The sequence below is a fragment of the Centrocercus urophasianus genome, unplaced genomic scaffold (genome assembly GCF_019232065.1).
Source record: "Centrocercus urophasianus isolate 14NV4802_14NV808 unplaced genomic scaffold, USGS_Curo_1.0 seq_40, whole genome shotgun sequence".
Taxonomy (NCBI): Eukaryota; Metazoa; Chordata; class Aves; order Galliformes; family Phasianidae; genus Centrocercus; species Centrocercus urophasianus.
In genome coordinates this window covers 1,406,886-1,419,371 of record NW_024884978.1, presented here as the reverse complement: position 1 = coordinate 1,419,371, position 12,486 = coordinate 1,406,886, and positions in this window count along the sequence as shown.

The window sequence follows — 12,486 nt, the reverse complement described above, 5'->3', positions numbered from 1 at the left end:
TTATGGCACCTTGGGGATGTGTTACTCATAAGCATGGAGCTACTGGTGCTTTGCAGGCGTATTTTAGCTTTGGCTCTCACATGAGTGCTCTGACACATCCGTGCTGTCTGCACGTCTGGGTAGCGTTTACTTGTAGGTGTCTCCTGAGATTCCAGTCCATACAAAAAAAAGGAAACATCTAATTTATATGTGCTAAGGTATGCGTGAGGTCCTTCTGTTCCTCCTTGCATGTGGTGAGGGCTTTGGGTACAAAGTTAACGTGGGATGAAGGCAAGAGGGATGGGAACTTTGTGCCACAGTGTCCAGATCCAGTTCTGCCCTTTCTCTTCTGAACACTACAGAACGGCCAGAAACAGAGGGGAGGCTGCATCCAGTGTGTGCCCTTCTCTGTTTTTTTTGGCACAGGAACATGTTGGGAAATCCTCGTGTACCTCCCAGGCTGAGGGCACCTGCAGGTGGGAGCCGGTAAGTGAGAGCCACACTGTGCTCTGGGTGCAGGGCTTTTCTGCTGAAGGCAGCCCTGAAGGCTCTTTTGCTCTCACCTGGTGCACTCCTGGCTAATTCCAGTTTTATATGCAAAGAAAGGTGAGATTTAAACCGACTGCTCACTCTTCTTTTGCATATAAGCTTAGAATTTCCCTTTCTGCCCTGGGGCTGTTGCAGCAGCCAAGCTTTGGAAGAAATTTGGAGGTGCTTTTGGGGCCAATCTCATGTAACTAGCACAGATTGCTAAAATACCAAGGCATACTATTAAGCAATATATTTTCCATTATAAAGTATACTAAAGTTACTAAGACCAGAAATACCAAGGCGTTTTATCTTAAAAGGCATTACATGTGCATTAGATCCTTTCATACCCTGAGCCATTTGCCAACGCTTTGCACATAACCACAGTGATTTTATGCAAAAGAAAGGACAGTCACAGTGTAAAATAAAACTGTTCTGGCCTGTCCACATGAGTTGTTCCCAGCTTTAGGAAGCTGGAGCACAAAGAGCAAGCTCTCCGATATTTCTCTCCCTTAAAATGAATAAGCAGATAGAGATCTGGTGCACGAGCAGAGGAACAAAAATAAAAAATAAAAAAGAGCAAAGCCCTGTATTTAGCAAAGGTTTTGTTAAGTAAAATGCCATTTTTGTGTTTTCCCTTAGGGAGCAATAAGAAAACTTCTCTCTGTACATGTTTCTTTCCGAGACAAGCTCCATGACTGGTCACAACCTGTAATAAAACTGCCATATCCAAGAGAATATATTTAATATCGGAAAGGCAAAATAGAATGATATGATCTGTTTGGGGTTTGAAGGTAAATGTTTAGACATTTTTTTCCTTTAAAATAATCTGTGATAGATGCTGGTTAGCTGACTGGGAAATGAAATCACGGAGGATTTATGCCGTTAATGACAGGCTATGATGTCAAAGACACTTGGCCTGTAGCCATAACCTTTTGTGTGGTTCTGGGTTGATTCTTATAAATAAACAGGATTGCTCAGCTGCTGCCTGGATAGGAGTCCCCATCACTTGGGAACACTAAAAACCAGGGTAAGGAAAGTATTTAGGAACACTGAGCACAAAATTCAGGGGAAGGGATGCCTTGCGAGAAGCTCTTTCTCCCTTTACTATCTCTGGTTTTGCAGAGCAGGGTTTAGTTAATATTTAAAGAAACTCCAGATCACTGAAGTAACACCGAAACCAATCTTACTTTCTGAAACTCCACGGTATGGTGTTGATTTACAATTAGTCTAAAGCCTGGACACTTTGTCAATAATGTGCTTCAGCACAATTCTTGTTCCTCTCACCCCATTTGTAAGGTAAGGTAGCAGCCTGGCTTGGCTTGTCTGGCTGTGCCAGTGAGGCACCAGAGCTGCCCATTCCAGTGCCTTGTGAAAGAAAACTGCAAATCTAAATGCAGAGAGACAGGAAAACCCTGAAGTATATATAGCTTTCATATCTGTCCCCTAAAGAGCTTACAGGCATAATTTTAATCATATTTTGCCAGATAATACCCAGGATTTGCTTGCAGCTGTCTCAGCCAGTTGATACATGGGAAGGCTTCATTATGTTGTTATTGGTGTCATTTTTCTTTTCACATCGAGCTGTTTTCCTTTTGTATTTTGCCCTGTGGGAGCTATGTTGCTAATGGCTTACTAGGTGCCAGACCCTTTGCTGCTTAAGGCGGTGCAGCTGCCTTATGCTGCCTTGAATGTCACCACCCTGTAAGAATCTAGGTCCCTTTATTAAGATAATTAGCAGCCCTACGTCACAGATTTCTGCTTAAGCACGTCAACATCCACTCCTTCTGCTCTTCCAAGCCTTGCTGCAGTTGTGCTTTGTGCTGAAGGCTGCAGTGACGTGAGCAGGACTGGCAACCCTTACGTCAATCCTTTTGGGATCTCCACCAACAGCCCTTCCATTTTTTTTTTCCACTGGCAATTCATAGAATCGTAGAACATCTTGAATTGGAAGGGTCCCATAAGGATCAACAAGTCTGACTCCATTCTTTTATAGACAAATGATTTTCCTATGCAGATCTTCATTTTTACCTCTGCTCAACTAGTTCTGAAATGACTAAGGTGTAACTCTATTTGCTCAGCTTACTAACCACAGTCTATAAAATTGACGTGATCCTTACATAGGGTTATCTGTTTTGTCCATTAAAAGTATAGTTTCCCTTAGTTTATTTATTTTGGATGAATTTTTTCTTTTCCAGAAGCACAGCATTTTGCACTGGAAATTTTGCCTTATGGAGCCCTATCATTAGCCTGCTGCCTTTACATTTTCCCGTGCAGCACAAATGGAGGGAATGGGACTGGCACGACAGTAGTACTTGGTCCTTTGGACTTGGTGATCCTCATGGGTCCCTTCCAACTCAGGATACTCTGTGATTCTCCTGCTGCTACAGGCAAAACTTGTATTATGGAGCAAAGCTTCCTTCTGTTGGAGTCCCAGTACAGATGGAATCATGGAATCATAATGGCTGGAAAAGACCTCCAAGATCATCTTGTCCAACTTTCCACCTACCACCAGTACTGCCCTCTAAAGCATGTCCCCAGGTACTATTTCTTCCCTTTCCTTAAGCACCTCCAGGGATAGAGAGACCCCACCACTTTCCTGGGCAGCCTGTGCCAATGCCTAACCTCTCTTTCTGAGAAGAGATTCTTCCTAGAAAGGTTCTTCTCATCCTGCTACCCTTTGTACACTGTTTGCATATAGTATAAACATTTGCAGCAGAATAACTAAAAAAGGAGATTTTGCTGGGATTCATTTGCTTGATTTGTTTCAGCACAAGTTATTTTGGTGGGTGCAAGCACCCCATTGCCTGGTGTTGTTACAGGGGTCCTTCGACACGGGAGTTACCAGAGGGAGCATTGCTCCGGGCTGCAGATCGACGCCGTGCACAGAGAGGGTTGGTGTACAGCGATGGGACTGCCTTCATGGTGCTGCATGGCAGTGGCAACCTTCATGGTTGGAGCTGGGCACCCACCTGCCCCAGCCCTGTGGCCCCAGCACAGCTCTAGCTCCAGTAATGCCATCCAGATGTCAGCACTTCTCTGCTGCCTGACGGCTGCGTCTCACCATTAACATACTTGTTTTATGACAGAGTGGGATCATTACAATTGTCACATTATTCTGTTTCTTTTTTTCCCCTCTTCTATTAGGAGAGACACTGATGATTATTTTAATAGGAGGAAACAAGTTCCCTATGTCCTTTTCCAGTCCTAAAAATACAACACTCTATTTTCCAGACAAGTTTATGACTGTAGATTTAAGTGTTCAACTAGAATCCATTAAAACGCCCTCAATTTTAGGGCAAAAATTTCCTGATACCCAGAGAAAAGTAGGGTCCCTTGAATTGAATAACAACAGTATAACTGTTGATGTTTTCAGATCTTCTAATCTACAAAGTTATTCTTAGACACACATCTCATTCACAAACATATTTCTAAAATAATTTCAGAAGAACTTTGCTTGAGGACTGTTCATTTTGGAAAAATATAAATCATTGCTCTATTTAAAAGTATTTCAGCTCAGAGAGCCATAATACTTTATTTGCGTTATAAGAAGGCAGGGCTTATTAAATATTAATATGTGGTTTACAGTATAGGCTAAAGTTTCCTTTTTAATATATTCCATAACTTTGCCCAAGAGACTTCAGTCCTGGAGGGAGTGTAAATTCCTGCTTAAGGGAGTTGGAAATAGACAAAACTACACTCAGAGGGCATTAAAAAATGCTGATATCCAATACATTTTCCTTCCAAAATTCTGCTGCATTTTGAATGTTTGAGGTAATGATTGACATGAGATAACTAACGGTAGTATATGAATGAGACCTGGTGTGCCAAGGACAGGTGGTGACTTTAAAGGTTGGTCAACCAAAGGAGGGATACAAGAAGTGCCAGAAGGATGGAGCCAGAAAAGGATTGAAGAGGTACCAAGCGGGTACTGAGGGAATATAGGATGCTATAGGGAGATGAGCAGTCAGGTGAGTGGGAATTGTGCCTTTCACTCTGGGAGCCAACTGTAAATCATGAAATGGAATGGGATTTCAGCTTTTAAATCATGCAGGGATTTTTGGCAACAGGAAAGTGTTTGAATCTGCAGAGATGAGGGGAAAGCTAAAGGAGGAGATATTTCAAAGGCTTGATGAGGAGGCAGGCGTTATGGAATATTTATCAGGGCTTTTGGTAGCACGCAGACAGCTTCCATGCTGGTTTAGTGGCCATCAGCCCTCTCTGGACATGGAGTGCCGTGCAATATGGCATGCTGTATTATTTCCACTGCTTTATACCACAGATTTGAAGAAAAAAAAAATTAAAAAAAAATAAATAGATCTCCTTGAAGATGAAATAATCCTAATGGAACAACCCTGAACTGTCTGCTAAAAACGACATGCAGGACCGGATGGGGGATTTCCACATGGGAACCTTCCACACATGCACAGTGTGTTTGACTCTCATTTAAAATCCCAGAATTCTATTCTTGATTTTTTTTCTCCTGTAGACTTAAAAGGCAGAACCACTTATTATTTGTGCCTGGGAAAGAAGTCAAGACCTGTATAGACTCAAATTGGACTTGTTTTTTTTCTTAAGGAAAAATGTGATTGCACACAAACGATGATCCCCTCTAACTAACTGTCATCCTTTGGCTGAATTGTAAATATCTATGAATTGCAACTCCCCCTCCCCCCCAAAAAAAAAAGCAAATATACATATATATATCAGTCCATAAGTGAGTTTTGGAGCTGTCTAGTCTGGGGATCTGTAATTAAATCAAGGAGACTTTCTGATCTATCGAAGGGTCAGTGTAGCGGGGCAGTGCTTTGAACCACTGTCTCATTAAGATACAATTGCCTCTTCTCTTCCCAGATTGTTTACAACAGAGGGCTTATTCCTAAGCAGTCAATAATTGGAGAACATAAATCACAGCACAGAAGGAGTTGTTCCTGCTTTATGGGCCAGATCCTCAGCTGGTATAAATCACTGTTACCCCAATGATGTCACCTAAGTTCTGCTTTATTTATACAATCCAAAGACCTGTCTCGTACTGGTCTCCTTTTGTTGGCTTTTATTGACTCACTCTGTAGGCATGGATTCATATATATATTCATATACATATAATGAATCTGAAGATAACTGAGGTATGTGAAAAGTGGTTTTGTGAAATTTTCGAGGGAGAATCTGAATTGCTCTCTTCCTTCTCCCTCCATTTTGTTTAAAAAAAAAATAGTCACCATGTGATTTTTGTCAGCTCATAACCACTTCCCTATGCACCATCTCAGCCACTTCACACTCTCCCTTTGGCAAAATCTTCCAGTGGTCTTTGTGTGATCTAATAAAGCTGATTGTAGGTGTTAAATTCAGACAGGATGTCCCCAGGCTGGCTGTCGTGTTCACATCTGGCTTTCAGCAATGGGAGCCTTTGAATCATCCCATGCTTAGCGCTGGGCTACACCAGCACTTCACTCCTCACAATATCACCTCAAAACCTCCCTGAGCAGCCCAGGCGGATGTGGAACAAGCAAGCAATACCCACCCAACCCTCACAGCTCCTCTAACAAAGCACTATTACTAATAACCTATTACTAATAACCTATTACTAATAACCTATTACTAATAACTTGTTAGACTTACAACAGCTCCTTTTCATTTACGTTCCAGTGGTTGCTGTGATCAAATCTGGCACTATGAAGCCCCTTTTTATATGCCCTGGTTGTATTTCGTCATGCTGATATCAGGACTGATGTCACTGGTGTCAATATGGCAAAGAGATCAATGTTAAATAGTGGATTTGGGATCCATTGACAGAGTTATAGCTCGGACCACGTTTGACCTTCTTTGGCCAACTGGAAGCCGGAGGGGTTTTTCCATGTCATTCAGTTAAAGGAGTTTCCACTGTCTGGCTTTCTCCTCTCACTGCACTGCACAGCAGTGGCAACAGACAGTTGAGAAAGGAAAAAAAAAAAACAAAAACCAACAAAACAATAATAAAAAACTCCCCAAGGAAATAGTAAAAATTTATGAAAGAAATCCCCAGAGAACAAAACATCAGACAGGCAGAGGCTGAACATGAGAAAATAGCCACAGAATATTGTGAAAAATTGATGAGAAGAGCTGCAGATACTTGAAAACAATAAACAAGCAGAATCTACTTAATTAGGGAAGACTGCAATGTTATTTTTCCTGGTTTAAAAGCTAACTTTTAGGTCCACCCAGAAGTTTGGCACTCAGATCAGGATATGCCCAGTCATTCGAGTATGCTGCTGTCCTCTCTCAGTGGAGCCTTGCAGTACAACCATAATACGTGTGCTCAAGAATAGTTTATTTAATGTGCCTTTAGCATGCTTTCTGTGTTTAGGGCAGCACTGATAACTTCAGGCCCCGTGATGTTCCTGGGTGCCACAATTTAACAAAAACTCAAGCACCATAACCTCTGCTTTGTTGCTACAGGTAGGCTGAAGATCATACCTTTTCCTTCTGATATATATATGTGTGTGTACGTACACATACATCTGTATAGATATATATGTATACAGGTGCACATATAAGCTGGCTTCATGCTCACCACCTCTGATTTCACCCCCTTCACTAATCCATCAGTCTCCCACTGACTTTCTTGGGCTCTCTCATGCAATTTGGAAGATTCAAACTCTCACAGGTGGTGGCATTTCTTCCTGAGCTGTTGATGACGCTTTCCCTTAACTTCCTCTGAGCCTGGAGATCTTTCTTATGCTCCTAATCTGCCTGAAACCATCATTTCTTATCCAAAGCTGCTTAAGCAGTTGGGGAGTAACGTTCATTTCCAGGCAATATGTGTGCAAAGTTGGATGAGGGCTGGTTTGCAAGCGGAGCTGGCTGTAATCCGGCATAAAATTAAACCTTAATCACTGTGTTTGGAAGGAAAGATTTGTCACTGCCCAGCAAACGCGTATCTTAATAAACACATTAATTCCCCTGGAGCACAAATCCATTCATATCCACTGGCTTAAAAGCATATGCATCTGCACGTGGGAACCTGGGATTTTCCCCCATCTGAAGCAGTGTGTTGCATTTGAGAAAGGCTTACATACAAGCACTGGTGACCCTTCAGGAAGAGACATCACTGCCACTGAGCTCCGCATGGCTGCAGGGCTGGGAGCAGAGCTGAGCTGTGGGTGGGAGTGGGCTTCTTGCCTCTCCTGACACCGGACCATGGCAGGGGTCAGGAATCAACCTCCATCTCCTGGGTCACCACTCTGTGCACTAACCTCATTTTTCGTCCTCTCCATTTCTCAACTGCTCGTAATTACTCTCAGAAATGCTCTGGAAGCCAAAACAAACAAGGGAGATATTTCCAGTGAGCTTTCAATTTGTTATTAATCCTTCAAAGGCAGTTCTGTCCACAAGGCACTGCAGCAAGTGATTGTGTTGCTGAGCCTGCTTCTCTGCAGTGAGTGTTTGCAGTCATTTCTCTCTGATGAGCAAACTTGCGTATGAGCTGACATCTCCCTCTTTGGACTGCAAGTTTTCCCTCTCCCATGATGGGAAAAACAAATTCCACACTGAATCAGAAGCCAGCCTGCAGAGCTAATATGATTTGGATTTGTTTCAGAGCACAGGGGTTTGGGTCACTCAGGGCCCACCTCAGCACCAACTGCAAGTAATTCTTTGTATATTTACTTCCCACCCTTCTGTAACATTTTCCTAAGCACCACCTCATGAGCACAGCATCCTGGAATGACAGTAAAGATACTGGATAGAATTTTAAATACAATCTGTGGAGAAAAAAAAAGAAAGAGAAAAAAAATAAAAAGGAAAAAAAAAGGCCTTTACTGGATCTCTCTTTACTACATTGTATCTCCATGAATGCAAATTCTAGCACCAACTCATCCTGCACTGACTCACTGGAATGTGCTTATCAGAGGCGAATCTATTAAAGTCATCCCTATTGATACCTAGCCTTCCTCCTTGGAGCTTGTTTGTGCATGACTCCATGGAGCTTTGCAGGAGCTGGGTGTAGTGTCCCTCTAATTAGCAATATTATCTCACCTTGCATCATGTATTACAATGAACAGACGTTATCTCAGTGATCTAATTCAACTGAAACCAATGGGAATATTTCAATTCTGTTATTGAATTTTCTTCTCAAGCTTTGTAATTAATTCCCCTTGCCTGAGGCAGGCTGTAGTAGTGGTGACAGATGAGCTGTGCTCCATCACAAATGTGAGTCAAAACCCAGGCTGCTGTTAGACTTGGCATCTTATCCCACCACGTACAGTACTCTGCTTTTGCTGCTTCTGATACAACTGGGGCAGTGTAAAGGCAACACATAGTGACACTTTTCTCACAGATGATTAAAACCTAACGAAAATCCAGTCCAAATGAATGTGGCACATTTAACTTTCCTTGCCCTATCTTGAAGCCTTACACACTTCTAGGAATAAAGCATCTTCTGTCATTCTCTGAAGCTGAACACATTAGCATGAAGACCAGCTCAAGACCTTTTGGGCAATCACCAGTGAGTTCATCTGATGAGAAAAGAAGAGAGTGCTTACAAGTGTTTGGGCCAACAGAGCAGGCAAAGGAGGCGGAATTTCTGAAAGTAATTGCCTGTTAGAAGCCAGAGTGTCCATTTAAATGAATGGGACTTAGACCTAGAAGTCCTTTAGAAAATCCCATGAGGTGACTGGCTGCATTGTTAGGCTCTTCAGCTTAAAATCCAACTTTGATGCTTGTCTTTTCAATGGGCTTGAGGGTATTCTCCTAACTCCAATGAATAATTACACGTGCAGACTACATTATGTGGAGCAGAAGGTTCATATAAAACCAGTTAAGATCCAAACAAACCTTCTAAGGCAAAGACTAAAGACAAGCTGATGCCCAAAGACCTGTGTGGCCATTGAGACTCAACACAGTGTTCATGTTTTACATCAGAACTTATGACCTAATGAAGATGGCAACGTGTATAAACACTGCTGCCTGCTTTGTGAGCAGCAGAGGACATGGCATCTGGCTGAGTTTCTGGGGTACAGCCAGAGCTCAACCAAAGCTGAACAAGGCCTGGATCAAGGTTTCAGACTCCTTCTGCGAGTCTGAATGTAAGTTGGTGAAAGGTGTTTTAACAATGGCCTGTGTCAAGTCTTTTACTGCTTCTCCAGATAATTTGGGTATAGCTGCTATAAAGTGAAAACGGACTGACTCAAATTTATTTTTAAAAACTTAACTAACCAGATGATTGACGTTTTATCTGACTATAGGCCAGTGCAGCCCACATGAAGACAAGGCTACGGCAGAGATCAAAGACTTCTGCCAACATGGCACTGCTATTAGGAGAGATTTCCAGCAACCTCTGTCACAAGTTGCGAGATATTTATCAGAACCAAACGGAGTTTGAAATTTCATGACATTTAATTTTTTAAGACAGTAATTTCCTATTTCCTTACCAAAATTAGAAACAGAAAATGTTTTCAAAAGCCCTCTCTCCAGCAACCTCTATTGTGAGTCAGTTTCTTTTCTTTGCAGCTAGGGCATCGATCCCCTTTCCAGCAGCAGCCCAGACTCTCTCATTCCTGATGAGCTCAGCCCAAGGCAGAGGGCAGAGGAAGGGCAGCCCTAGTCCATGCTGCTGCCCGGAGGAGTGAGGTGAGCATGCTTTCAAGAGAGCGACCAAGGCAGCTGCAAGATATAAGTTTCACTTGATCAGTCTCTGAAGGAGAAAACAACTTTACTTGCCATTAAAGTCTTGGAAGCTACAATAGCTGTCCTTAAAAATTAGAGGGGATAAATGGGCTTTGGGGAAAGAAGAGGGTAAAAACATAGATATTGTGCTGGAGGTGAACACAGTAGAAAGGCAGTCATTATATGCAATTTAACCATCTTGCTAGTGTTACTTCCCCATCTCCCATCAGAGATGTCATATCAGCACTCACTGCCTGAATTTGTGCTATAGACACATCTTACAAGTAAAGGTTTAACTGGCAAAATTATCCTTTGATGAATTAGTGGTAGGAAGGAAAAATTTATTTCAATTACAACTACTTTCCATCCCTTCTTTTTGCCACATACCTGAGCTGTAAACAGGAATAAAATATCTCAGTAACTCACAGAAGTGATTGTATCAAAGCTATCAGAAATTCCAGAATCCCACATGAAATCGTGCTTGGAATCAAAACTAACTCCTGGGCAAAGCAAATAGATTATCTGTATTCCTACAAGGACTTCACAGAGTAACCTGTGCTCCAGGGATCTCATTGTCCCTTCTGAGGTTTCAGAAGGATATGAAATGAGATTGTCCCAAGCACACACTGAATAACTGTCAAGTCCCAGCGGCATCAACGTGGGTAGATGCTGGAAGACATAATTAATTGGCAGAATGGCAGAACGTGCAGATCAGACTGATAGGTTGTGGACAAAGGAATACATCATACGTGCTTCTTCTGAACATGAGCAGGCTTGCTCTCCAAAGCAGTTAATTTCACAGAAAAGAGCTTCTGCTACTGAAAATAACCTACTATCAACACAATTGAGTTTCCCTCCACAGGTAATTCAATAGCATTTCTGATGGTTGGTGGCTGAAACCAGAGGCCCTTTGAATGAGACAAGGTGAAAATTAAAGAATTGCTTGGATGTGACTGTGTGGTTGCAGCCTTTTATCCCACTGCTGGGCCATCAGTAACCTAAGGTTTTCCATTAATGCTACTCTCTCTCTCTCTCGCTTATTTTTTTCCAAATCTGAAATAATTCCTGTCTGAATTTACAGCAAAGAAAACCATCAAAGGGATCTGGCAGCTTTGCCAAGGACACTGTGCACAAATGCTCATGTGGGATGCTCACAGCACTTCTCGAGGTGGATTCCATGGGTGATGCTGGTGGTTGTTGGCTACTGTTGCTTTTCAGACTGTTGGGCTGAAGAGCTCTTTAAGGCTGGAGGAAGAGGCCTGGGCCATGGAGCACAGTGTGTTCCATTGCACAACTCAGGCACAGGCATGCAGACGTTGCATGACCCCCAAATGTTGATCCTTGTCCTGTCAACACAGGCACAGCAGTATCACATTGACAATGCACACATAGAGGCGTGCTCGCAGTAAATCTGGTCTAAACCCCAAATCTAGGTATACAGCAGCTGACTTAACACTCAACCCCCGAAATCCTTGCAAAGGTGTTCAGATGTGGTGGCCGTGGGGGTCACATTACACCTTGTGACCAGCTGCAGTCTGTTAGTCATGCAGCCTGCAGCATAATTACAGCTCCACAAGGCCTGAATATGCTTTGGATTTGCTCCATGCACATTGGATAATTACTAGACCTTGGAACAGAGGTTTTTTCAAGGATTTATAGGGTTGGTATGTGGTACAGCCCATGGAAAAACAGCAGATCTGGGCATGATATAACAGGTATGATGCTGTACGTTAATTTCCATGGAAACCTTTGTGGGTAAACTGATGCAAGATGAAACTGAGCATCAGCTGGTAATTGTGCTGTGTAAGTGATCAGTGCTCATACTTGGGCTAAAGGTTTCTGTGTAGGGTCAGCCCGGATGAGATCATCAGTGCTCTTTGGGGAATGCCTCATCCTACCCACAGGAGTTCTGCGGGAAGAAAAAATGATCACTTGGTTAAGTAAAAGTGCTAAAAGATTTTTACCAATTGCCTGCTGACAAATCAGTGGAACATCTGAGTATGTGTCTCTTGGTGCAACTCTATCAATACCAGCAAAACCACAGCAGAGTTGGACTCGATTTGCCCCATTGCCTTTTGAACCGTTCAGTGCTTTCTAGATTCTTCCCTTGCTCATTTTTCATTTCTGCCTTGACTTTCCAGCAGGCAGCAGAGACGAGGTGCGTGCTGAGTGATCATCCTGTCCTGTTTTCCACATCTGACACTCAAACAAATATGCGGAAAGAATAGTTTGCAGTGAGTGATAACAGCTCTGCACTGGGACATCACCAACCTGAGGATGCTGCTAACGCGCAAGGGCTGCATGATGGCACATTGGGCAAGGAGGCATGGAGGCCAA